At 46.2% G+C, this 25342-nt stretch overlaps 1 long non-coding RNA gene across 1 annotated transcript; it reads right to left on the bottom strand.

The window, feature by feature from the left end:
• Positions 1-11293: 11293 nt before the first annotated feature.
• Positions 11294-22959, bottom strand: LOC122940039. Its single transcript, XR_006390236.1, has 3 exons — positions 22882-22959; positions 12047-12094; positions 11294-11858 (listed from the first exon to the last, which is right to left on the bottom strand). It is a non-coding gene; the product is annotated as an uncharacterized LOC122940039 (long non-coding RNA).
• Positions 22960-25342: the final 2383 nt, after the last annotated feature.

Genomic DNA, 25342 nt, shown 5'->3' with positions numbered 1-25342 from the left:
CTTAGCTTTTTTTTGCTAAAATAATGCAGACGGATCCGTACTGAACGGAGCCTCCGTCTGCATTATTATGATCGGATCCGTTCAGAACGGATCCGATCGAACGCTAGCCGAACGCTAGTGTGAAAGTAGCCTTAAATGAAGTGTTATATGCTTTTTGTTGAACAACTCTTGTGAGTAGATTAAAACGTTTTAAAATCATTTGCCAAAGGGTGCTTCACTATTGTGCCTATTCTCTTGAACCTCATAGAGGCTACTGTCTGTGGAAGACCGGACCTTGTTGGGGTGATAAGGAAAAGGGCTGGAGCCCAATGCCATCCACCAGTGACCGGGGAATTTAGTTCAAAGCAGCGCGGTTCCAAACTTTTCTATTTACCTGTATTGAGTGTGAACACCTACCACACTATCCCGGAGCCTGCAGCAGCGCAAGTATTTGCCTTTATTGGAACACAGGACTGACTTTCATTGTGCTTTGTCCATACTAATACGGTGTTGGACCCCCTTTTGCCTTCAGAACTGCCTTAATTCTACATGGCATTGATTCAACAAGGTGCTGATAGCATTCTTTAGAAATGTTGGCCCATCTTGATAGGATAGCATCTTGCAGTTGATGGAGATTTGAGGGATGCACATCCAGGGCACGAAGCTCCCGTTCCACCACATCCCAAAGATGCTCTATTGGGTTGAGATCTGGTGACTGTGGGGGCCATTTTAGTACAGTTAACTCATTGTCATGTTCAAGAAACCAATTTGAAATGATTCGAGCTTTGTGACATGGTGCATTATCCTGCTGGAAGTAGCCATCAGAGGATTGGTACATGGTGGTCATGAAGGGATGGACATGGTCAGAAACAATGCTCAGGTAGCCCGTGGCATTTAAACGATGGACAATTGGCACTAAGGGGCCTTAAGTGTGCCCAGAAAACATCCCCCACACCATTACACCACCAGCCTGCACAGTGGTAACAAGGCATGATGAATACATGTTCTCATTCTGTTTACACCAAATTCGGACTCTATCACTTGAATGTCTCAACAGAAATAGAGACTCATCAGACCAGGCAACATTTTTCCAGTCTTCAACAGTCCAATTTTGGTGAGCTCGTGCAAATTGTAGCCTCTTTTTCCTATTTGTAGTGGAGATGAGTGGTACCTGGTCGGGTCTTCTGCTTTTGTAGCCCACCTTTCTTTCCCATTCTGACATTCAGTTTGGAGTTCAGGAGATTGTCTTGACCAGGACCACAACCCTACATGCATTGAAGCAACTGCCATGTGATTGGTTGACTAGATAATCACATTAATGAGAATTAGAACAGGTGTTCCTAATAATTCTTTAGGTGAGTGTATATACCGATCTTATGGTGGGAGTCATACCTGCATATATATTTATGGATGCTTGGGGCACATCCATAAATATATATATACATATACACATATATAGATATGACTAATAGGCCCACCCACATAATATACCCTATACATAGAGATGTATGCTGCCAAGGGGGGCATACATACATCTCCATGTATACACACATGTCCCACCTGGATGGGCCCATTGAAAAGGGCCAAAACATATGTATATATGTCAGGGCATATACACATATGTATATATATATATATATATATAAAACACTTCCCTCAACAATCCCCCTGTTGTCGGGAATACGACAAAAACACTTTGGGGGAAGGGTTGGGATGCATTTGCCTCCTCAATCGCACTCTTGGTGAAAGTCACGACTTTTATCTTGATTAAAGACTCAGTTGTTGGAGAGGTTCTCCCATGGACAGATACGTAGGTATTTACAAGGCAGGTCAGAATTTCTGGTAAGAGGTGATGTCATAGTACCTAAATTCTAACTGCAGGAAGGAACCCCGCACTACCACCATTCAGTCCAACCCTTATAAAGAAAAGTCACCATTGTCGATGTTAAAGTGGCAAATACCTTAGTAAATGAGGGGCCTGACCCTAGGGAATCTACTGTTCCCCACTCACACAAACAGGTCACATCCCTCCCAATACAGCCCAATTCCATTTAGTGTGTACCCATAGAGACTCATGCGACCTGGCCTATCTCTCTACACCTCCAAAGACGCCGGTAGTTAACAGAACCCCGTGTCATTGGGAAATGACTATAGGGTGCAAGTGTGCGTCCAGTCATATTGTAGTATGGCTGTCTGTCACGGCGGACTGGATCTCAGATACACAGACAACCAAATAAACAAGTATCTAGGCGAAATGCTGGGGAAAGGTCACCTGGTAGCAAATCCCTGACTTCTCTCCCTACGCTGCTAAGCCCACATTCAGACCTTAAAGGTAGGAATAATGTGTCCTCGTGCCTGGACTGCAAATACCCTAGAATCCCTGAGATGGTGAAATGGGAGAAGGGGCAGCAGACACATAAACAGCCTAGACCGCAAATAACAAAAACAGAAACCAAGCTTATCTGAGCTGGAACAGAAAATCCTTCCTTCCTTGAATCCAAGGCCAGACTGAAATCTATAACCAGCACTGCCCTCTGGGAGTGAAAGCAATTTAAGCCAATGACCTCACAAAGAGCACCTGAAGGAAGGCGGATCCAGCACGATTCCAAAACTAAACAAATGATTAGACACGTGCTGCCAATCTGACAGACCTCCGCAGACAGGGCTGTCTTTAACCACTTCAACCCCCCTAGCTGAAACACCCTTAATGACCAGGCCACTTTTTACACTTCTGCACTACACTAATTTTACCGTTTATTGCTCGGTCATGCAACTTACCACCCAAATGAATTTTACCTCCTTTTCTTCTCACTAATAGAGCTTTCATTTGGTGGTATTTCATTGCTGCTGGAGTGTCATTTTACATATACCCATGCTGGGTGAGAGAAATATCTTGGCATATCTTTTCCCATTTTTTCATACAAAGTTGGCATTCGACCAAGATATTTATCTCACCGAGCATGGGTATATGTAAAATGACACCCCAAAACACATTGCCCAACTTCTCCTGAGTACGGCGATACCAGATGTGTGACACTTTTTTGCAGCCTAGGTGGGCAAAGGGGCCCACATTCCAAAGAGCACCTTTAGGATTTCACCGGCCATTTTTTTACAGATTTTGATTTCAAACTACTTCGCACACATTAGGGCCCTTAAATTGCATGGGCAGTATAACTACCCCACAAGTGACCCCATTTTGGAAAGAAGACACCCCAAGGTATTCTGTGAGGGGCATGGGGAGTTCCTAGATTTTTTTATTTTTTGTTATAAGTTAGTGGAATATGAGACTTTGTAAAAAAAATAAAAATCATCATTTTCTGCTAACTTGTGACAAAAAAATAAATAAAAAATTCTAGGAACTCGCCATGCCCCTCACGGAATACCTTGGGGTGTCTTCTTTCCAAAATGGGGTCACTTGTGGGGTAGTTATACTGCCCTGGCATTCTAGGGACCCTAATGTGTAGTAAGTAGTGAAATCCTAAAGGTGCTCTTTGGAATGTGTGCCCCTTTGCCCACCTAGGCGGCAAAAAAGTGTCACACATGTGGTATCACTGTACTCAGGAGAAGTTGGGGAATGTGTTTTGGGGTGTCATTTTACATATACCCATGCTGGGTGAGAGCATATCTTGGCAAAAGACAACTTTTCCCATTTTTTTATACAAAGTTGGCATTTGACCAAGACATGTATCTCACCCAGCATGGGTATATGTAAAATGACACCCCAAAACACATTCCCCAACTTCTCCTGAGTACGGCGATACCACATGTGTGACACTTTTTTGCAGCCTAGATGCGCAAAGCGGCCCAAATTCCTTTTAGGAGGGCATTTTTCGACATTTGGATCCCAAACTTCTTCTCACGCTTTCGGGCCCCTAAAATGCCAGGGCAGTATAAATACCCCACATGTGACCCCATTTTGGAAAGAAGACACTACAAGGTATTCAATGAGGGGCATGGCGAGTTCATCGAATTTTTTTTTTTTGGGCACAAGTTAGCGGAAATTCGTTTTTTTTGTATTTTCTCACAAAGTCTCCCTTTCCGCTAACTTGGGACAAAAATTTAAATCTTTCATGGACTCAATATGCCCCTCACGGAATACCTTGGGGTGTCTTCTTTCCGAAATGGGGTCACATGTGGGGTATTTATACTGCCCTGGCATTTTTTGGGGCCCTAAAGCGTGAGAAGAAGTCTGGAATATAAATGTCTAAAAATTTTTACTCATTTGGATTCCGTGAGGGGTATGGTGAGTTCATGTGAGATTTTATTTTTTGACACACGTTAGTGGAATATGAGAATAAAATAAAAATAAAATATCTATTTCCGCTAACTTGGGCCAAAAAAATGTCTAAATGGAGCCTTACAGGGGGTGATCAATGACAGGGGGGTGATCAGAGAGTCTATATGGGTGATCACCCGCCTGTCATTGATCACCCGCCTGTCATTGATCACCCCCCTGTAAGGCTCCATTCAGACGTCCGTATGTGTTTTTCGGATCCGATCCATGTATCCGTGGATCCGTAAAAAACATACGGACGTCTGAATGGAGCCTTACAGGGGGGGTGATCAATGACAGGGGGGTGATCAGGGAATCTATATGGGTGATCACCCCTCTGTCATTGATCACCCCCCTGTAAGGCTCCATTCAGACGTCCGTATGTGTTTTGCGGATCCGATCCATGTATCCGTGGATCTGTAAAAATCATACGGACGTCTGAATGGAGCCTTACAGGGGGGTGATCATTGATAGGGGGGTGATCAGGGAATCTATATGGGTGATCACCCCCCTGTCATAGATCACCCCCCTTTAAGGCTCCATTCAGACGTCCGTATGTGTTTTGCGGATCCGATCCATGTATCCGTGGATCCGTAAAAATCATACGGACGTCTGAATGGAGCCTTACAGGGGGGTGATCAATGACAGGGGGTGATCAGGGAGTCTATATACGGTGATCACCCCCCTGTCATTGATCACCCCCCTGTAAGGCTCCATTCAGATGTCCGTATGTGTTTTGCGGATCCGATCCATGTATCCGTGGATCCGTAAAAATCATACGGACGTCTGAATGGAGCCTTACAGGGGGGTGATCAATGACAGGGGGGTGATCAGGGAGTCTATATGGGGTGATCAGGGGTTCATAAGGGGTTAATAAGTGACAGGGGGGGTGTAGTGTAGTGGTGTTTGGTGGTACTTTACTGAGCTACCTGTGTCCTCTGGTGGTCGATCAAAGCAAAAGGGACCACCAGAGGACCAGGTAGCAGGTATATTAGACGTGGTTATCAAAACAGCGTCTAATATACCTGTTAGGGGTTAAAAAAATCGCATCTCCAGCCTGCCAGCGAACGATCGCCGCTGGCAGGCTGGAGATCCTGTCTCTTACCTTCCGATCCTGTGAACGCGCGCGCCTGTGTGCGCACGTTCACAGGAAATCTCAGCTCTCGCGAGATGACGCGTATATGCGTCACTCTGCGCAGAGCTGCCGCCTCCTGACCGCGATCCTGCGTTAGGCGGTCCGGAGGCGGTTAATATTGATTGGACCCTGGGCAAAAATTTACTTGGGCCCCCTGGATCCCGCCTTCCCACACCTTAGCAGGCAATCACACCCACCACAACACACAAAAAATCCACACACCTGGTAGAGTCCAGTGATATAAATACTTCCAGTTCTGAAGACTCCAGCGGCTCAGGATCAGTGCTCTGGGCAGCTGGGCTCAGGCTGGAAGTGGGCACCGCTCTGCAGGAAGGAGACCAGGGCTCGGCTCACCCTAGTGTTAGCAGTGCACCCCAGCACCCCACAGTATGCAGTATAGCACCCCACACTATACAGTACCCCACAGTATATAGTAGAGCAGTATAGCAGCCCACAGTATACAGCACCCCACAGTATACAGTAGAGCAGTATAGCACCTCACCGTATACAGCACCCCACACTATACAGTACAGCAGTATAGCACTCCACACTATACACCACCCACAGTATACAGTATACAGGCCCCCCACAGTATACAGTCCCACACCGTATACAGGCCCCCCCACAGTATACAGTCCCCACACAGTATACAGTCCCCACACAGTATACAGGCCTCCCACAGTATACAGGTCCCACACAGTATACAGCCCCCATAGTATACAGGCCCCCCACAGTATATAGGCCCCCCACAGTATACAGCCCCCCCCCCACAGTATACAGGCCCCACACAGTATACAGTCCCCACACAGTATAATACAGGCCCCCCACAGTATACAGGCCCGCCACAGTATACAGGCCCCCCACAGTATACAGTCCCACACAGTATACAGCCCCCACAGTATACAGCCCCCCCACAGTATACAGGCCCCCTACAGTATACAGGCCCCCACACAGTATACAGCACCCCACTATACAGTAGTTTACAGTATATTAGCATAACAGCCCCTGTCACCTTTTTCTGATGTAATCTTCACACAAAAAAGCTCCACAGTTAACTTCTGAAACACTCCTGCTAGGACCTGTGATGACCTCATAGCCATGTGACCAGTAATATTGCTAGTCACATGGTGATGATGTCATCTAAGGTCCTAGATCATATTCACAGCTCTAACAGTACGATGCCTGGACTCAGAACCCCCTGTGTAGCTGACAGCCTGACACCCGGGGCAGTTGCTAGCAGGGCTCAAGAGGCAGCTGCCTTGGGCCCCCCAGGAGCAACTGGGCCCGGGGCAGCTGCCCCTTTTGCCCCTTGGTAAAGACGGCCCTGTCTGCAGACCGTCCGAACAGGGCATGACAGTACCCCCCCTTCTACGGGTGACCTCCGGGCACCCCGGACCAAACTTATCCGGGTGGGCTCTGTGAAAAGCCCTAACCAGTCGGCTGGCACTGACATCCAGCGCTGGAACCCACATCCTCTCCTCAGGGCCGTATCCCCTCCAGTGTACCAGGTACCAGTGTACCAGGTACTGAAGGGAACCCCGAAGAACTCTAGAGTCAAGAATCCTGGAGATCTCGAACTCTAAATTTCCATCGACCAGAACAGGAGAAGAGGGCAATGGCGATGGTTCCACCAGTCTCAAATATTTTTTCAATAAAGATCTATGGAATACATCATGGATCCTCCAAGTCTGCGGAAGATCCAGCCGAAACGCTACTGGATTGATCAGCGCAGATATTTTGTACGGGCCGATAAATCTTGGACCCAGTTTCCAAGATGGCACTCTCAATTTAATATTTTTAGTGGACAACCACACCAGATCACCCACACACAGGTCCGAACCAGTCACACGTCTCCTGTCAGCCATTCGCTTATACCTATCACCCATCGTCTCCAAATTCACTTGTATCCTCCGCCAGATAGAAGACAAGGTAGAGGAAAATCTTTCCTCCTGTGGCATCCCAGAGGAACTAGTCCCAGAAAAGGTACCAAACTGGGGATGAAAACCATATGCGCCAAAAAATGGCGACTTACCCGTGGACTCCTGCCTACGGTTATTCAAAGCAAACTCCGCTAGGGGCAAGAATGAAGACCGATTCTCCTGATTCTCTGCCACAAAGCACCTCAAGTAGGTCTCCAGGTTCTGATTAGTGCGCTCCATCTGTCCATTCGACTGCGGATGGAAAGCCGAAGAGAACGAAAGTTGAATGCCAAGCCGAGAGCAGAACGCCCTCCAGAACCTGGAGACAAACTACGTACCCCTATCAGAAACCACATCCGAAGGAATACCATGCAATTTCACGATATTATCAACAAAAATTTGCGCAAGAGTCTTGGCATTAGGCAGACTAGTTAACGATATAAAATGAGCCATCTTGCTAAAACGGTCAACTACCACCAAAATCACAGTTTTCCCGGAGGAACTCGGTAGAGCCGTAATAAAGTTCATGGACAAGTGCGTCCAAGGACGAGACAGAATAGATAAAGAAAGGAGTGAACCAGCCGGTCGAGTATGAGCAACCTTAGATCGTGCACAGGTTTCACAAGCTGCCACGTAATCCTCAATGCTCCTACGTAACCCGGGACACCAGAACCTCCGGGACACAAAGTCACAGGTGGACTTACCACCAGGATGTCCGGCAAGGACAGTATCGTGATGTTCCTTGAAAACCTTATATCACCTATAAATGCTTCAAGAAGCTACCACACAAGAAGTTATCATAAACAATAATTTATTTATTAGATATCCATCAGCAGTATATCATAAAAACATATATACGAAAGCAGTAATCATAGAAAGACGACAGTGTTGACAAACATTTATGTAAAAACAGAGAAAAGACTCCAGACCAAATAAGGGACTAGTACCCCCCCCAGAAAAACACCCGCAGTTATAACAGTATCTATGGGATGGGGTTGTAAACACCATACACACAGGGCAGTAATCAGCAAGACACAGTAGCCAATGAGGCTATGTGAACCTGAGTGTCACCCCACACCATCTAAACTGCAGGGGGAGAGAAAAAACAATTAAACATGCATAAATCCAGCAAAATGTATCTTACTGACCCTGGTCTGGAGTAGCCGCCCGACGATCGTTTCGCTCGCGCTTCCTCTTGGGGCATACTCCACACTACCATACAGCCATCCTATATACTCCCACAGTTAAATGCCGACCAATTGCATGCCTACCTGCAACCGCCCATAATTCTGCAAATCAATGCCTCAGCCCTCACCAATAGATCACGCCTCTCCCACAGCCAATCAGGTCATATCTTCCGGATGCCGCGTCACATGTCACGTGACCCGTACGATCCGATTGGCTGTAGGGGCAGCACCGTCATTACTGTACGTCATCACTGCTCTGCAGGCGAAGGCGTCGCCATTACATGACGCATAAGTCACATGACTTGCCGCACGGCCTCTGTTATTCTATGTCACCTTTCCTTATCTCAATTTAAGCAAATGCTAAAAGACACCCAGTACATTTGGGGGAGGGGACTAATCTATGTCATCGAGGGAGAAACTCCTCCGCCTGTATTTCTGTCATGTGATCCGCATCATGTACCGCCCCCCCCCCCCCCCCGGGGGGGGGGGGGTGGCGAGGCCTAAGATGGATATATGCCTGATACCAGACGCCATATACGTGGCGTGGTATGTCTCCCAGCAACCGGGTCACGAGGCGGGTCACATGACAGGTCTTATATCACATCAGGTATTCCTACAGCGTTCTAACATACATATATATATTATTCCTATATTCACCATCTAAAAGTATATATAGTGTAATCTAAAAGGTTAAAACCCATATTATAGTGAACCTCCTAACTCATCATAATAACTAAATAAATAAAGAAAGTGAATTATATACATAAAGATCGATAACCACTGAATGAGACAGACAGAATCTATCGCAATTAAAAGTGCAATGTGCATCCATATAATTCATTTTAGAAGAAACCTATGCTGGATGTAAGAGCGCAATAATGTGTGCAATACATCCAGCATTTTTGACAAACCCTCATACAAAAGTGCAGTGTGCGTCAATATAATTCATTTTCAAGCGAACATATCATACAGTATCAAAAGAGCAGCATTGTATACAGTATATTTCACATTTTGAGGGGAAATCCATCATGTGTCAAGCTCCTGATAGAGCCCAAGTGACTCTCCGTGTAGACATATATATATATATATGTATATATATATATATATATATATATATAAACAGTGTCTACCAATCAATTCAAAAGAAACCCAAACAAAAATACTGATTCGTACAGTGCAAAACCGGGCATCCCTATGAGTATACAGGTCCTTCTCAAAAAATTAGCATATTGTGATAAAGTTCATTATTTTCTGCAATGTACTGATAAACATTAGACTTTCATATATTTTAGATTCATTACACACCAACTGAACTAGTCTAAGCCTTTTATTGTTTTAATATTGATGATTTTGGCATACAGCTCATGAAAACCCAAATTTCCTATCTAAAAAAATTAGCATATTTCATCCGACCAATAAAAGAAAAGTGTTTTTAATACAAAAAAAGTCAACCTTCAAATAATTATGTTCAGTTATGCACTCAATACTTGGTCGGGAATCCTTTTGCAGAAATGACTGCTTCAATGCGGCGTGGCATGGAGGCAATCAGCCTGTGGCACTGCTGAGGTGTTATGGAGGCCCAGGATGCTTCGATAGTGGCCTTAAGCGCATCCAGAGTGTTGGGTCTTGCGTCTCTCAACTTTCTCTTCCCAATATCCCACAGATTCTCTATGGGGTTCAGGTCAGGAGAGTTGGCAGGCCAATTGAGCACAGTGATACCATCGTCAGTAAACCATTTACCAGTGGTGTTGGCACTGTGAGCAGGTGCCAGGTTGTGCTGAAAAATGAAATCTTCATCTCCATAAAGCTTTTCAGCAGATGGAAGTATGAAGTGCTCCAAAATCTCCTGATAGCTAACTGCATTGACCCTGCCCTTGATAAAACACAGTGGACCAACACCAGCAGCTGACATGGCACCCCAGACCATCACTGACTGTGGGTACTTTACACTGGACTTCAGGCATTTGGCATTTCCCTCTCCCCAGTCTTCCTCCAGACTCTGGCACCTTGATTTCCGAATGAGATGCAAAATTTGCTTTCATCCGAAAAAAGTACTTTGGACCACTGAGCAACAGTCCAGTGCTGCTTCTCTGTAGCCCAGGTCAGGCGCTTCTGCCGCTGTTTCTGGTTCAAAAGTGGCTTGACCTGGGGAATGCGGCACCTGTAGCCCATTTCCTGCACACGCCTGTACACGGTGGCTTTGGATGTTTCTACTCCAGACTCAGTCCACTGCTTCCGCAGGTCCCCCAAGATCTGGAATCGGTCCTTCTCCACAATCTTCCTCAGGGTCCGGTCACCTCTTCTCGTTGTGCAGCGTTTTCTGCTACACTTTTTCCTTCCCACAGACTTCCCACTGAGGTGCCTTGATACAGCACTCTGGGAACAGCCTATTCGTTCAGAAATTTCTTTCTGTGTCTTACCCTCTTGCTTGAGGGTGTCAATGATGGCCTTCTGGACAGCAGTCAGGTCGGCAGTCTTACCCATGATTGCGGTTTTGAGTAATGAACCAGGCTGTCAGTTTTTAAAAGCCTCAGGAATCTTTTGCAGGTGTTTAGAGTTAATTAGTTGATTAAGATGATTAGGTTAATAGCTCGTTTAGAGAATCTTTTCATGATATGCTAATTTTTTTAGATAGGAATTTTGGGTTTTCATGAGCTGTATGCCAAAATCATCAATATTAAAACAATAAAAGGCTTGAACTACTTAAGTTGTGTGTAATGAATCTAAAATATCAGTACATTACAGAAAATAATGAACTTTATCACAATATGCTAATTTTTTTAGAAGGACCTGTATAGGGAATACCCAAAGGTAGTGTATGCACAATCCACCCAGGTCGCGGCACACGTGTAATTGTATATACACATATGTCACACCCAGAGTCCACTGTGCATAAACACTACTGACATTATTAGTCACGCCCATAAGAGATGTTATAATCATCTAAAACCCAATTCTACCCTAGGTTTGATTCTGATATCAACAGATATAAAGTGCAAGTGTGTGTGAAAAGAGAGTAAACCATAGGAGACAGATGTGATAAAGTGCCCAGTGCATGTGCTCAAGAAAACCCTGATGATATCAGGATCAAAACCCAGAATATACCATCACATATTCAGGGGGTGTCAGTCTTATCCATAAAAATACAGAGAATCTCTCTAAGCAATTAACATATACTGTTACATCTATTATTAATAATTTCCATACACAGAGAGTGTCACAAGTATCGATCCACCCTACTCCCCTACTAATTCCAAGTGCTAGGTATACATGATGTCACAAAATCTACTATGCGTCCAATCCTCGGCCCATCCATCCTCCTTCTGTGGTAGATGCTATTATGGGTTTCCAAAGAAGCAGACAAACTGTAAAATAGGGAGGGAATATATATATATACGATAGTCAATAATTATAAAAAGATATCAAGAAACAGAACCACCATTCGGCTGAACCATGTCGGAAAAGCCACAGCAATGGAGGTAAAAAGGGAGAACAACATACTGTTAAAAATATACACAACAAACATGTACATAATTAAAAGAACCTATCCTACCTGGTTGTTCTGTGATGATCCTGGTTCAAAGCGAGAGAAAGTGGTGATCTACAAAAATGGAACATAGCTATTATAGTCATTCAACCCCCCAGGGGCCATAGTTTTCAGAGTGTATATCCAGCGAGTCTCTCGTTGGGCCAATAGTTTTTTCCAGTTTTCACCCCTTTGGGAGATCAGTATGTGATCAATCCCTCTAAAACGTAAAGCTGATCCATCATAGGCATGTTCTGCCTTGAAGTGCCTTGGTATTGTGGTAAGTAATTGTGTGTCTGTTACTTCACTGGCGGCCTCAATGGATAATACATGCTCCTGAATGCGTTTTTTGAACTGGTCTGGAGTCTTTTCTCTGTTTTTACATAAATGTTTGTCAACACTATCGTCTTTCTATGATTACTGCTTTCGTATATATGTTTTTATGATATACTGCTGATGGATATCTAATAAAGAAATTATTGTTTATGATAACTTCTTGTGTGGTAGCTTCTAGAGTTGAGCGAACACCTGGATGTTCGGGTTCGAGAAGTTCGGCCGAACTTCCCGGAAATGTTCGGGTTCGGGATCCGAACCCGATCCGAACTTCGTCCCGAACCCGAACCCCATTGAAGTCAATGGGGACCCGAACTTTTCGGTACTAAAAAGGCTGTAAAACAGCCCAGGAAAGGGCTAGAGGGCTGCAAAAGGCAGCAACATGTAGGTAAATCCCCTGCAAACAAATGTGGATAGGGAATTAAAATAAAAATTAAATAAATAAAAATTAACCAAAATCAATTGGAGAGAGGTCCCATAGCAGAGAATCTGGCTTCACGTCACCCACCACTGGAACAGTCCATTCTCAGATATTTAGGCCCCGGCACCCAGGCAGAGGAGAGAGGTCCCGTAACAGAGAATCTGTCTTCATGTCAGCAGAGAATCAGTCTGCATGTCATAGCAGAGAATCAGGCTTCACGTCAGCCACCACTGCAACAGTCCATTGTCATAAATTTAGGCCAAGCACCCAGGCAGAGGAGAGAGGTCCCGTAACAGACAATCTGGCTTCATGTCAGCAGAGAATCAGTCTTCATATCATAGCAAAGAATCAGGCTTCACGTCAGCCACCAATGCAACAGTCCATTGTCAGATATTTAGGCCCAGCACCCAGGCAGAGGAGAGAGGTCCCGTAACAGACAATCAGGCTGAACGCTGCCGTGTGACATGGTTGAGATGCTTGGTGACGGAGGTGGTGGTGGTGTTGGTGGTACATCCCCTGTTTGCTGGGCGGCAGGTGCCAACGTTCCTCCAGAGGCGGAGGAAGAGGCCGAGGCGGCAGCAGCAGAAGAGGCCGAGGCAGCAGCAGCAGAAGAGGTAGCAGGGGGAGCCTGAGTGACTTCCTTGGTTTTAAGGTGTTTACTCCACTGCAGTTCATGCTTTGCATGCAGGTGCCTGGTCATGCAGGTTGTGCTCAGGTTCAGAACGTTAATGCCTCGCTTCAGGCTCTGATGGCACAGCGTGCAAACCACTCGGGTCTTGTCGTCAGCACATTGTTTGAAGAAGTGCCATGCCAGGGAACTCCTTGAAGCTGCTTTTGGGGTGCTCGGTCCCAGATGGCGGCGGTCAGTAGCAGGCGGAGTCTCTTGGCGGCGGGTGTTCTGCTTTTGCCCACTGCTCCCTCTTTTGCTACGCTGTTGGCTCGGTCTCACCACTGCCTCTTCCTCCGAACTGTGAAAGTCAGTGGCACGACCTTCATTCCATGTGGGGTCTAGGACCTCATCGTCCCCTGCATCGTCTTCCACCCAGTCTTGATCCCTGACCTCCTGTTCAGTCTGCACACTGCAGAAAGACGCAGCAGTTGGCACCTGTGTTTCGTCATCATCAGAGACATGCTGAGGTGGTATTCCCATGTCCTCATCATCAGGAAACATAAGTGGTTGTGCGTCAGTGCATTCTATGTCTTTCACCGCTGGGGAAGGGCTAGGTGGATGCCCTTGGGAAACCCTGCCAGCGGAGTCTTCAAACAGCATAAGAGACTGCTGCATAACTTGAGGCTCAGACAGTTTCCCTGGTATGCATGGGGGTGATGTGACAGACTGATGGGGTTGGTTTTCAGGCGCCATCTGTGCGCTTTCTGCAGAAGACTGGGTGGGAGATAATGTGAACGTGCTGGATCCACTGTCGGCCACCCAATTGACTAATGCCTGTACCTGCTCAGGCCTTACCATCCTTAGAACGGCATTGGGCCCCACCATATATCGCTGTAAATTCTGGCGGCTACTGGGACCTGAGGTAGTTGGTACACTAGGACGTGTGGATGTGGCAGAACGGCCACGTCCTCTCCCAGCACCAGAGGGTCCACTAACACCACCACGACCATGTCCACGTCCGCGTCCCTTACTAGATGTTTTCCTCATTGTTATCGTTCACCACAACAACAAAAATATTATTTGGCCCAATGTATTGTATTCAAATTCAGCTGAATATAAATTTGAGGCCTAGTATTTAGGCGCTGGGTGACCGGTATAGATTTACTGACAGAATTAGACTTGGAAATGCACAGTAGCGTGTGTGTGAAGTTATTCTGAATGACCCTATGTGCACCTTGAATATTATATACCCTTTTAGGGATAGATTTCAAATAGCTCTGATACAGCAGAAACCACTAAATTAGGAAATTGCTAAATTGGGAATTGTTTTTCAACCCAGAACAAAAAATGTGCTTTGACGGACACTAAATAACTTGCCCAGCCAGAACAGTACAGCAGTAACGACAGATTTAGCGGGATATAAATTTGAGGCCTAGTATTTAGGCGCTGGGTGACCGGTATGGATTTACTGACAGAATTAGACTTGGAAATGCACAGTAGCGTGTGTGTAAAGTTATTCTGAATGACCCTATGTGCACCTTGAATATTATATACCCTTTTAGGGATAGATTTCAAATAGCTCTGATACAGCAGAAACCACTAAATTAGGAAATTGCTAAATTGGGAATTGTTTTTCAACCCAGAACAAAAAATGTGCTTTGACGGACACTAAATAACTTGCCCAGCCAGAACAGTACAGCGGTAAAGACAGATTTAGCGGGATATAAATTTGAGGCCTAGTATTTAGGCGCTGGGTGACCGGTATGGATTTACTGACAGAATTAGACTTGGAAATGCACAGTAGCGTGTGTGAAGTTATTCTGAATGACCCTATGTACACCTTGAATATTATATACCCTTTTAGGGATAGATTTCAAATAGCTCTGATACAGCAGAAACCACTAAATTAGGAAATTGCTAAATTGGGAATTGTTTTTCAACCCAGAACAAAAAATGTGCTTTGACGGACACTAAATAACTTGCCCAGCCAGAACAGTACAGCGGTAACGACAGATTTAGCGGGATATAAATTTGAGGCCTAATATTTAGGCGCTGGGTGACTGGTATGGATTTACTGACAGAATTAGACTGGGATATGGCCAAAAAATAACCACACTATTGCTGGTTAAATGCACTTGGTGTGACAGCTTGACCAACCACACTACTGAGGGTTAAATGCACTTGGTGACAGGCGCAGCTTGCCCCTGATGTAGTATATGCCCAAAAAATGAACAGACTATTGCTGGTTAAATGCACTTGGTGTGACAGCTTGACCAACCACACTACTGAGGGTTAAATACACTTGGTGACGGGCGCAGCTTGCCCCTGATGTAGTATATGGCCCAAAAATAAACAGACTATTGCTGGTTAAATGCACTTGGTGTGACAGCTTCACCCTGATGTAGGCTTTAGCCAAAAAACCACACCATTGAGGGTTAAATGTACTTGGTGACAGGCGCAGCTTGCCCCTGATGTAGTATATGGCCAAAAAATGAACAGACTATTGCTGGTTAAATGCACTTGGTGTGACAGCTTGACCAACCACACTACTGAGGGTTAAATGCACTTGGTGACGGGCGCAGCTTGCCCCTGATGTAGTATATGGCCAAAAAATAAACAGACTATTGCTGGTTAGATGCACTTGGTGTGACAGCTTCACCCTGATGTAGGCTTTAGCCAAAAAACAACCACACCATTGAGGGTTAAATGCACTTGGTGACAGGCGCAGCTTGCCCCTGATGTAGTATATGCCCAAAAAATGAACAGACTATTGCTGGTTAAATGCACTTGGTGTGACAGCTTGACCAACCACACTACTGAGGGTTAAATACACTTGGTGACGGGCGCAGCTTGCCCCTGATGTAGTATATGGCCCAAAAATAAACAGACTATTGCTGGTTAAATGCACTTGGTGTGACAGCTTCACCCTGATGTAGGCTTTAGCCAAAAAACCACACCATTGAGGGTTAAATGTACTTGGTGACAGGCGCAGCTTGCCCCTGATGTAGTATATGGCCAAAAAATGAACAGACTATTGCTGGTTAAATGCACTTGGTGTGACAGCTTGACCAACCACACTACTGAGGGTTAAATGCACTTGGTGACGGGCGCAGCTTGCCCCTGATGTAGTATATGGCCAAAAAATAAACAGACTATTGCTGGTTAGATGCACTTGGTGTGACAGCTTCACCCTGATGTAGGCTTTAGCCAAAAAACAACCACACCATTGAGGGTTAAATGCACTTGGTGACAGGCGCAGCTTGCCCCTGATGTAGTATATGGCCAAAAAATAAACAGACTATTGCTGGTTAAATGCACTTGGTGTGACAGCTTCACCCTGATGTAGGCTTTAGCCAAAAAACAACCACACCATTGAGGGTTAAATGCACTTGGTCGCAGCTTGCGCTGGCGCACCACAAGACACAAAATGGCCGCCGATCACCCCAGAAAAAAGTGACTGACAAACGGTCTGGGCAGCCTAAAAACAGTGAGCAATTGAGTATCAGCAGCTCAATGATCCACAGCTGCAGATCGATCAATTAATCAAGTCCTTTGGAGGAGTTAATCTGCCTAATCTCGCCCTACTGTCGCAGCCGCAACCTCTCCCTACGCTAATCAGAGCAGAGTGACGGGCGGCGCTATGTGACTCCAGCTTAAATAGAGGCTGGGTCACATGGTGCTCTGGCCAATCACAGCCATGCCAATAGTAGGCATGGCTGTGACGGCCTCTTGGGGCAAGTAGTATGACGCTTGTTGATTGGCTGCTTTGCAGCCTTTCAAAAAGCTCCAAGAAAGTGTCACAAAAGCGCCAAGAAAGCGACGAACACCGAACCCGAACCCTGACTTTTACGAAAATGTCCGGGTTCGGGTCCGTGTCACGGACACCCCAAAATTCGGTACGAACCCGAACTATACAGTTCGAGTTCGCTCATCCCTAGTAGCTTCTTGAAGCATTTATAGGTGATATACGAATAACTCCATGTGAGATATTTATGATAGTATCGTTTTTTGGTGTTCCTTGAAAACCTTGTATCGCAGTTCTTCGGGAACAAACAACTTCCCTGGGGGACAAGAAATAGGAGCCCCCTCCTGGGCTCCCAACACCTCCATCTCCAATTCGGGATACAGGGCGGAAACCACAACCACATCAGCCAAAATCGGAGCAGGATCCTCTGAATCACCTCCCCCAGGAAAACTGCGAGACAACGCATCTGCCTTGATGTTTTTAACCCCCGGAAGAAAAGTAACAACAAAATTGAGCCTGCCTAGGGTTCAGACGCTTGGCAGATTGCAGGTAAGCCAAATTCTTATGATCCGTATAAACAGTAACGGGGTGAGAAGCCCCCTCCAACCAGTGACGCCATTCCTCAAAGGCCAACTTTATAGCCAGTAACTCTCTATCTCCCACATCATAGTTCCTCTCGGCGACCGAGAGCTTCTTGGAAAAAAATGCACACGGGACCCACTTGCTAGGAGAAGAACCCTGCGACAGCACCGCTCCCACCCCCACTTCTAAAGCATCCACCTCCACCACGAATGGCTGAGACACATCGGGCTGCACCAGAATGAAAGCAGATGCAAAACACTCCTTAATAGTCGAAAAGGCCTGCAATGCCTCATCCGACCAAACAGAGACGTTGGCGCCCTTCTTTGTCATATCAGTCAGAGGTTTAACAATGGTGGAATAGTTCAGAATAAATTTTCTATAATAATTAGTAAACCCCAAAAACCGCATCAAAGCTTTCTGATTCTCTGGTCGGTCCCCGTAATACGGTTCAATTCCCGAAAATCCAAACACGGTCTCAGCGATCCATCCTTTTTCTAAACAAAGAAAAAACCTACTACCACCGGAGACTTAGATGGCCTAATATGACCTTTTGCCAAACTCCCAGCCATATACTTTCGCATGACCTCTCTTTCAGGTTAGGAAAGATTGTAAAGGCGAGACTTTGGCAACTTAGCCCCTGGGATGAGATTAACTGGACAATCATAGTCACGATGAGGGGGCAATTCTTGGGCCCCACCCTCCGAAAAGACATCCGCAAAGTCTGAGAGATACTGAGGTAGAACCGCAGTGGACACACCAGAGATAGATGTGCCAAACACAGATACAAATTCCTAGCAGTGGGCCTGGCTCGCCAATGTTAAAGGGGATATTCATTATTGATATTTATGCTAATCTCAATAATTAATATTGCAATTACAATAATACACATATATACACTTTACTAGCAGCCCACCCAATCCTGTCAATATACTATCCCTACGGGGAATAACAAGGGGTTAATACGGACACTGCTGCTGCTGGGGTAAGCAGGGCAGCCGTGAAGTGGTATCGGGGTAGAGGCAATACCAGGGTAGCAGGGGATATGAGGGCATTGGTGGCATAGGGGGAGTAAGGGTTGGTTGTATAGGGGGAGTAAGGGTTAATAATATCGTTGGTGGTATAGGGAGGGTAATAATAGGGTTAATCGATACTTAGGGTAGTATGCTCGTTGTCCAGGGGGGCTCGTTTGTCCAGGGGATGATCCTCTCCGGCTGGGGGCTCGTTTCTGAAGTGCCCAAGCGTAGCTCTGCCGGACTATTTAAGTTTGGTGGCGCTCGCTCCCGAGGCAGCCCGTCCTGTGGCGCGCATGCACGCCGCCGGCTAGAACACGTAGGCCGGCGCGGTGATATGACGTCACCGCGCCAGCCCGCGCATCCCAGAGCGTGCTTCCAGGCGGAGGGTTCCTTTGATCCTCTGCCTGTGGCGCATCTGCACCTTGCGCCGGAAGGTATGCAGATAACAGAGGCAGGGGCGTTTGTTTCCCTCTCTCTGTTATGTTAACTATCCCCAGCAGCTGGGAATAGTTAACACCAAAAGGCATCGGATCTTTATTGATCCTATGCCTTTTGAGGTCACCAGAGGCTGGACATAATTGTCCCGCCATCTGGAGACCTTCTCATCTCCTGTATACTATATGTGTATAGATGCTTGGGGCACATCCATACACATATATATACCAATCTTATGGTGGGAGTCATACCTGCATATATATTCATGGATGCTTGGGGCACATCCATAAATATATACAGTACAGACCAAAAGTTTGGACACACCTTCTCATTCAAGGAGTTTTCTTTATTTTCATGACTATTAAAAATTGTAGATTCACACTGAAGGCATCAAAACTATGAATTAACACATGTGGAATTATATACATAACAAAAAAGTGTGAAACAACTGAAAATATGTCATATTCTAGGTTCTTCAAAGTAGCCACCTTTTGCTTTGATTACTGCTTTGCACACTCTTGGCATTCTCTTGATGAGCTTCAAGAGGTAGTCACCTGAAATGGTCTTCCAACAGTCTTGAAGGAGTTCCCAGAGATGCTTAGCACTTGTTGGCCCTTTTGCCTTCACTCTGCGGTCCAGCTCACCCCAAACCATCTTGATTGGGTTCAGGTCCGGTGACTGTGGAGGCCTGGTCATCTGGCGCAGCACCCCATCACTCACCTTCGAGGCGTAGCTAGAAATGCATGGGCCCCATAGCAAAAAAAATTTATGGGCCCCCCCACATATCTATCGGGCCTCCCACCACCCCTTCCAGAGCTCCCACCCAAACACCCATCCTAGATCTCCCACCGCCATGAGCAGTTTCACACTTGCGGCAGGACGGATCCGACAGGCTGTTCACCATGTCGGATCCGTCCTGCGGCTATTTCGCCGTGCCTGCGGACCGCCGCTCCGTCCCCATTGACTATAATGGGGACGGGGCGGAGCTCCGGCGCAGCACGGCGGTGCATGGAGAAAGGCCGCTGGACTAAAATTACTGCATGTCAGGCTTTTTAGTCTGGCGGCTTTCTCCGTGCACCGCCGTGCTGCGCCGGAGCTCCGCCCCGTCCCCATTATAGTCAATGGGGACGGAGCGGCGGTCCGCGGGCACGGCGAAATAGCCGCAGGACGGATCCGACATGGTGAACAGCCTGTCGGATCCGTCCTGCCGCAAGTGTGAAAGTACCCTTAAGAATTTAGATTATCTCAGAAATCATAAATTCTCAATAATCTCACTTCCTTAAGTTCCAATGAATCACATATTCACATCACTTACTTGTAGTCACACAGATAGCAGGTGCCAGCCAGGCACAGACTCGAGTGGCACGACCGACGGCGTCACGGCGGGACTGAGTCTGTCACTGGACTGGAGACTGGAGAGTGGAGACCAGGCAGTGAGGCAGGCACTGACTCCACTGAGACTGAGGACTGGAGTGACTGTGAGGTCACGGGTGGGTTACCCTTCTCTCTCACTTTCTCTGAGTGTCTGAGGCTCTGAGCTGCGCCGCCGCCTGCTCTGCTCAGCCAGACTGGTTTCGGGCAGTCAGATTAGCATATCAGCCGCCAGCCGCATAGCGCCTAATCTGACTGGTGCCAGTGCGGCCGACGGGACCCTCCACTCTCCACAACAGCCAACAGGTACCCCCCCGCCCGGCCCCGCCCCCTCCACCGCCTTAGTCCGCCTCCTGAGTCCTTCCTCTAGTTACTAGGACTCTAGGAGGCGGAGCCGGAGGAAATCTTTCCTGCACGCACTGCGCTGGTGCCAGCCTGGCTCCGCCTCTGCTACGCCCCCGTTCCGGCCCCCTCCACCACCCACCTCATATTCTCCTTCCTTGTGCGTGCGGCAGACAGTGCGCCCCGGCCCGGGCCTGCCTGTTCCTACTACAGCTCCTCCTTCCTGTTGGGTTCCTTCCCCCCAGCCAGGCCCGAGCCGCGGACCGCCCGATCCCCGCCCAGTGGGCAGGCGGTCGGGCCTGGCTGGCTGTGCCTGCCTGTGTGTATCGTGTTTGTATTAATAAAATGAATAATTTAAAAAAATTATGCGGTCCGGACGGGCCCCCAGTGGCGTAGGGCCCCATAGCCACTGCTATGGTTGCTATGGCGATCCCTACGCCACTGCTTCATGGTCAAATAGCCCTTACACAGCCTGGAGGTGTGTGTGGGGTCATTGTCCTGTTGAAAAATAAATGATGGTCCAACTAAACGCAAACTGGATGGAATAGCATGCCGCTGCAAGATGCTGTGGTAGCCATGCTGGTTCAGTATGCCTTCAATTTTGAATAAATCCCCAACAGTGTCACCAGCAAAGCACCCCCACACCATCACACCTCCTCCTCCGTGCTTCACGGTGGGAACCAGGCATGTAGAGTCCATCCGTTCATCTTTTCTGCGTCGCACAAAGACACGGTGGTGGGAACAAAGATCTCAAATTTGGACTCATCAGACCAAAGCACAGATTTTTACTGGTCTAATGTCCATTCCTTGTGTTCTTTAGCCCAAACAAGTCTCTTCTGCTTGTTGCCTGTCCTTAGCAGTGGTTTCCTAGCAGATATTCTACCATGAAGGCCTGATTCACACAGTCTCCTCTTAACAGTTGTCTGCTAGTGTGGTATTGACCTGGTCTCTAATCTGAGCTGCTGTTAACCTCCGATTTCTGAGGCTGGTTAATCGGATGAACTTATCCTCCGCAGCAGAAGTGACTCTTAGTCTTGCTTTCCTGGGGCGGTCCGCATGTGAGCCAGTTTCTTTGTAGCGCTTGATGGTTTTTGTGACTGCACTTGGGGACACTTTCAAAGTTTTCCCAATTTTTCGGACTGACTGACCTTCATTTCTTAAAGTAATGATGACCACTCGTTTTTCTTTACTTAGCTGCTTTTTTCTTGCCATAATACAAATTCTAACAGTCTATTCAATAGGACTATCAGCTGTGTATCCACCTGACTTCTCCACAACGCAACTGATGGTCCCAACCCCATTTATAAGGCAAGAAATCCCACTTATTAAACCTGACAGGGCACACCTGTAAAGTGAAAACCATTTCAGGTGACTACCTCTTGAAGCTCATCAAGAGAATGCCAAGAGTGTGCAAAGCAGTAATCAAAGCAAAAGGTGGCTACTTTGAAGAACCTAGAATATGACACATTTTCAGTTGTTTCACACTTTTTTGTTATGTATATAATTCCACATGTGTTAATTCATAGTTTTGATGCCTTCAGTGTGAATCTACAATTTTCATAGTCATGAAAATAAAGAAAACTCTTTGAATGAGAAGGTGTGTCCAAACTTTTGGTCTGTACTTGTCCTGTCCTCGTTACCACGTGTACCCCTGGGGTGTGTATGGACTTGGCAGGCAGATAAACACCCTCCTACTACTCAGTAAATTGAGACCAGGTAATGATCTGTAGCTTTAATGAGCCGAAGTAAGTTGGTGTGAAACTGTGAACCAGTAACATAAAGAATGCAATAAGTACATGAACTGCAAATATACATATCATAGAATAGCATACAACATGTCTGATACATATCATAGAACAGCATACAACATGTCTGCAAGGGTAGCTGACTAGGCCCTTACTTTACATCTGAACTGCTAACTAACTGCCTACACAGAAATACACATAATGCATGTCTATAGCTAGTAATAATCACATAGGCATGAAAGAACAGCAAGAAATAATGCCTTACCGGCTATGCAGCCTATAGTAGAAGTTTAGATAATCTTGTACAGCAGAGCATGTGAAGAAAGATGGCAACTTCTAGAAGACTACTCCCCTTCTTGCAGATAAGTGAGGTCACAAAGGGGAGGAGTAACAAAAGAGGCTGAACATACACAGAGAACAATATGGAAGTGGTCAGAAGATGGCGCTAATTGACCATGTTTTAATACAGGACAAACCCTATATGAATTAATTAGCACACATTTATGAGAAGCTGTATGGAGACATGACACTCCCTGTCTGGTATTGATTAGGGATGAGCGAACTCGAACTGTATAGTTCGGGTTCGTACCGAATTTTGGGGTGTCCGTGACACGGACCCGAACCCGGACATTTTCGTAAAAGTCCGGGTTCGGGTTCGGTGTTCGTCGCTTTCTTCGCGCTTTTGTGACGCTTTCTTGGCGCTTTTTGAAAGGCTGCAAAGCAGCCAATCAACAAGCGTCATACTACTTGCCCCAAGAGGCCATCACAGCCATGCCTACTATTGGCATGGCTGTGATTGGCCAGAGCACCATGTGACCCAGCCTCTATTTAAGCTGGAGTCACATAGCGCCGCCCGTCACTCTGCTCTGATTAGCGTAGGGAGAGGTTGCGGCTGCGACAGTAGGGCGAGATTAGGCAGATTAACTCCTCCAAAGGACTTGATTAACTGATCGATCTGCAGCTGTGGATCATTGAGCTGCTGATCCTCAATTGCTCACTGTTTTTAGGCTGCACAGACCGTTTGTCAGTCTCATTTTTCTGGGGTGATCGGCGGCCATTTTGTGTCTTGTGGTGCGCCAGCACAAGCTGCGACCAAGTGCATTTAACCCTCAATGGTGTGGTTGTTTTTTGGCTAAAGCCTACATCAGGGTGAAGCTGTCACACCAAGTGCATTTAACCAGCAATAGTCTGTTCATTTTTTGGCCATATACAAAATCAGGGGCAAGCTGCGCCTGTCACCAAGTGCATTTAACCCTCAATGGTGTGGTTGTTTTTTGGCTAAAGCCTACATCAGGGTGAAGCTGTCACACCAAGTGCATTTAACCAGCAATAGTCTGTTCATTTTTTGGCCATATACAAAATCAGGGGCAAGCTGCGCCTGTCACCAAGTGCATTTAACCCTCAATGGTGTGGTTGTTTTTTGGCTAAAGCCTACATCAGGGTGAAGCTGTCACACCAAGTGCATTTAACCAGCAATAGTCTGTTCATTTTTTGGCCATATACAAAATCAGGGGCAAGCTGCGCCTGTCACCAAGTGCATTTAACCCTCAATGGTGTGGTTGTTTTTTGGCTAAAGCCTACATCAGGGTGAAGCTGTCACACCAAGTGCATTTAACCAGCAATAGTCTGTTCATTTTTTGGCCATATCCCAGTCTAATTCTGTCACTAAATCCATACCGGTCACCCAGCGCCTAAATACTAGGCCTCAAATTTATATCCAGCTAAATCTGTCCCTAGTGCTGTAGCTGGGCGAGTTATTTAGTGTCCGTTCAAGCACATTTCTTGTTCTGGGTTGAAATACAATTCCCAATTTAGCAATTTCATAATTTAGTGGTTCCTGCTATATCAGAGCTCTTTGAAATCTATCCCAAAAAGGGTATATAATATTGAAGGTGCACATAGGGTCATTCAGAGTAACTTCACACACACCCGCTACTGTGTATTTCCAAGTCTAATTCTGTCACTAAATCCATACCGGTGACCCAGCGCCTAAATACTAGGCCTCAAATTTAATTCCCTCTAAATCTCTCGTTACCCACCGCTGTACTGTTGTTGCTGGGCAAGATATTTAGTGTCCGTCAAAGCACATTTTTTGTTCTGGGTTGAAGTACAATTCCCAATTTAGCAATTTCATAATTTAGTGGTTTCTGCTATATCAGAGCTATTTGAAATCTATCCCAAAAAGGGTATATAATATTGAAGGTGCACATAGGGTCATTCAGAATAACTTCACACACACCCGCTACTGTGTATTTCCAAGTCTAATTCTGTCACTAAACCCATACCTGTCACCCAGCGCCTAAATACTAGGCCTCAAATTTAAATCCCTCTAAATCTCTCGTTACCGTTGTCCTGTTGTAGCTGGGAAAGTTATTTAGTGCCCGTCAAAGCACATTTTTTGTTCTGGGTTGAAGTACAATTCCCAATTTAGCAATTTCATAATTTAGTGGTTCCTGCTATATCAGAGCTATTTGAAATCTATCCCAAAAAGGGTATATAATATTGAAGGTGCACATAGGGTCATTCAGAATAACTTCACACACACCCGCTACTGTGTATTTCCAAGTCTAATTCTGTCACTAAATCCATACCGGTGACCCAGCGCCTAAATACTAGGCCTCAAATTTAATTCCCTCTAAATCTCTCGTTACCCACCGCTGTACTGTTGTTGCTGGGCAAGATATTTAGTGTCCGTCAAAGCACATTTTTTGTTCTGGGTTGAAGTA

The sequence above is a fragment of the Bufo gargarizans genome, chromosome 6 (genome assembly GCF_014858855.1).
Source record: "Bufo gargarizans isolate SCDJY-AF-19 chromosome 6, ASM1485885v1, whole genome shotgun sequence".
Classification (NCBI taxonomy): Eukaryota; Metazoa; Chordata; class Amphibia; order Anura; family Bufonidae; genus Bufo; species Bufo gargarizans.
Note: the sequence above shows the minus strand (reverse complement) of the source record. Positions and strands in the feature narration are given on the sequence as shown.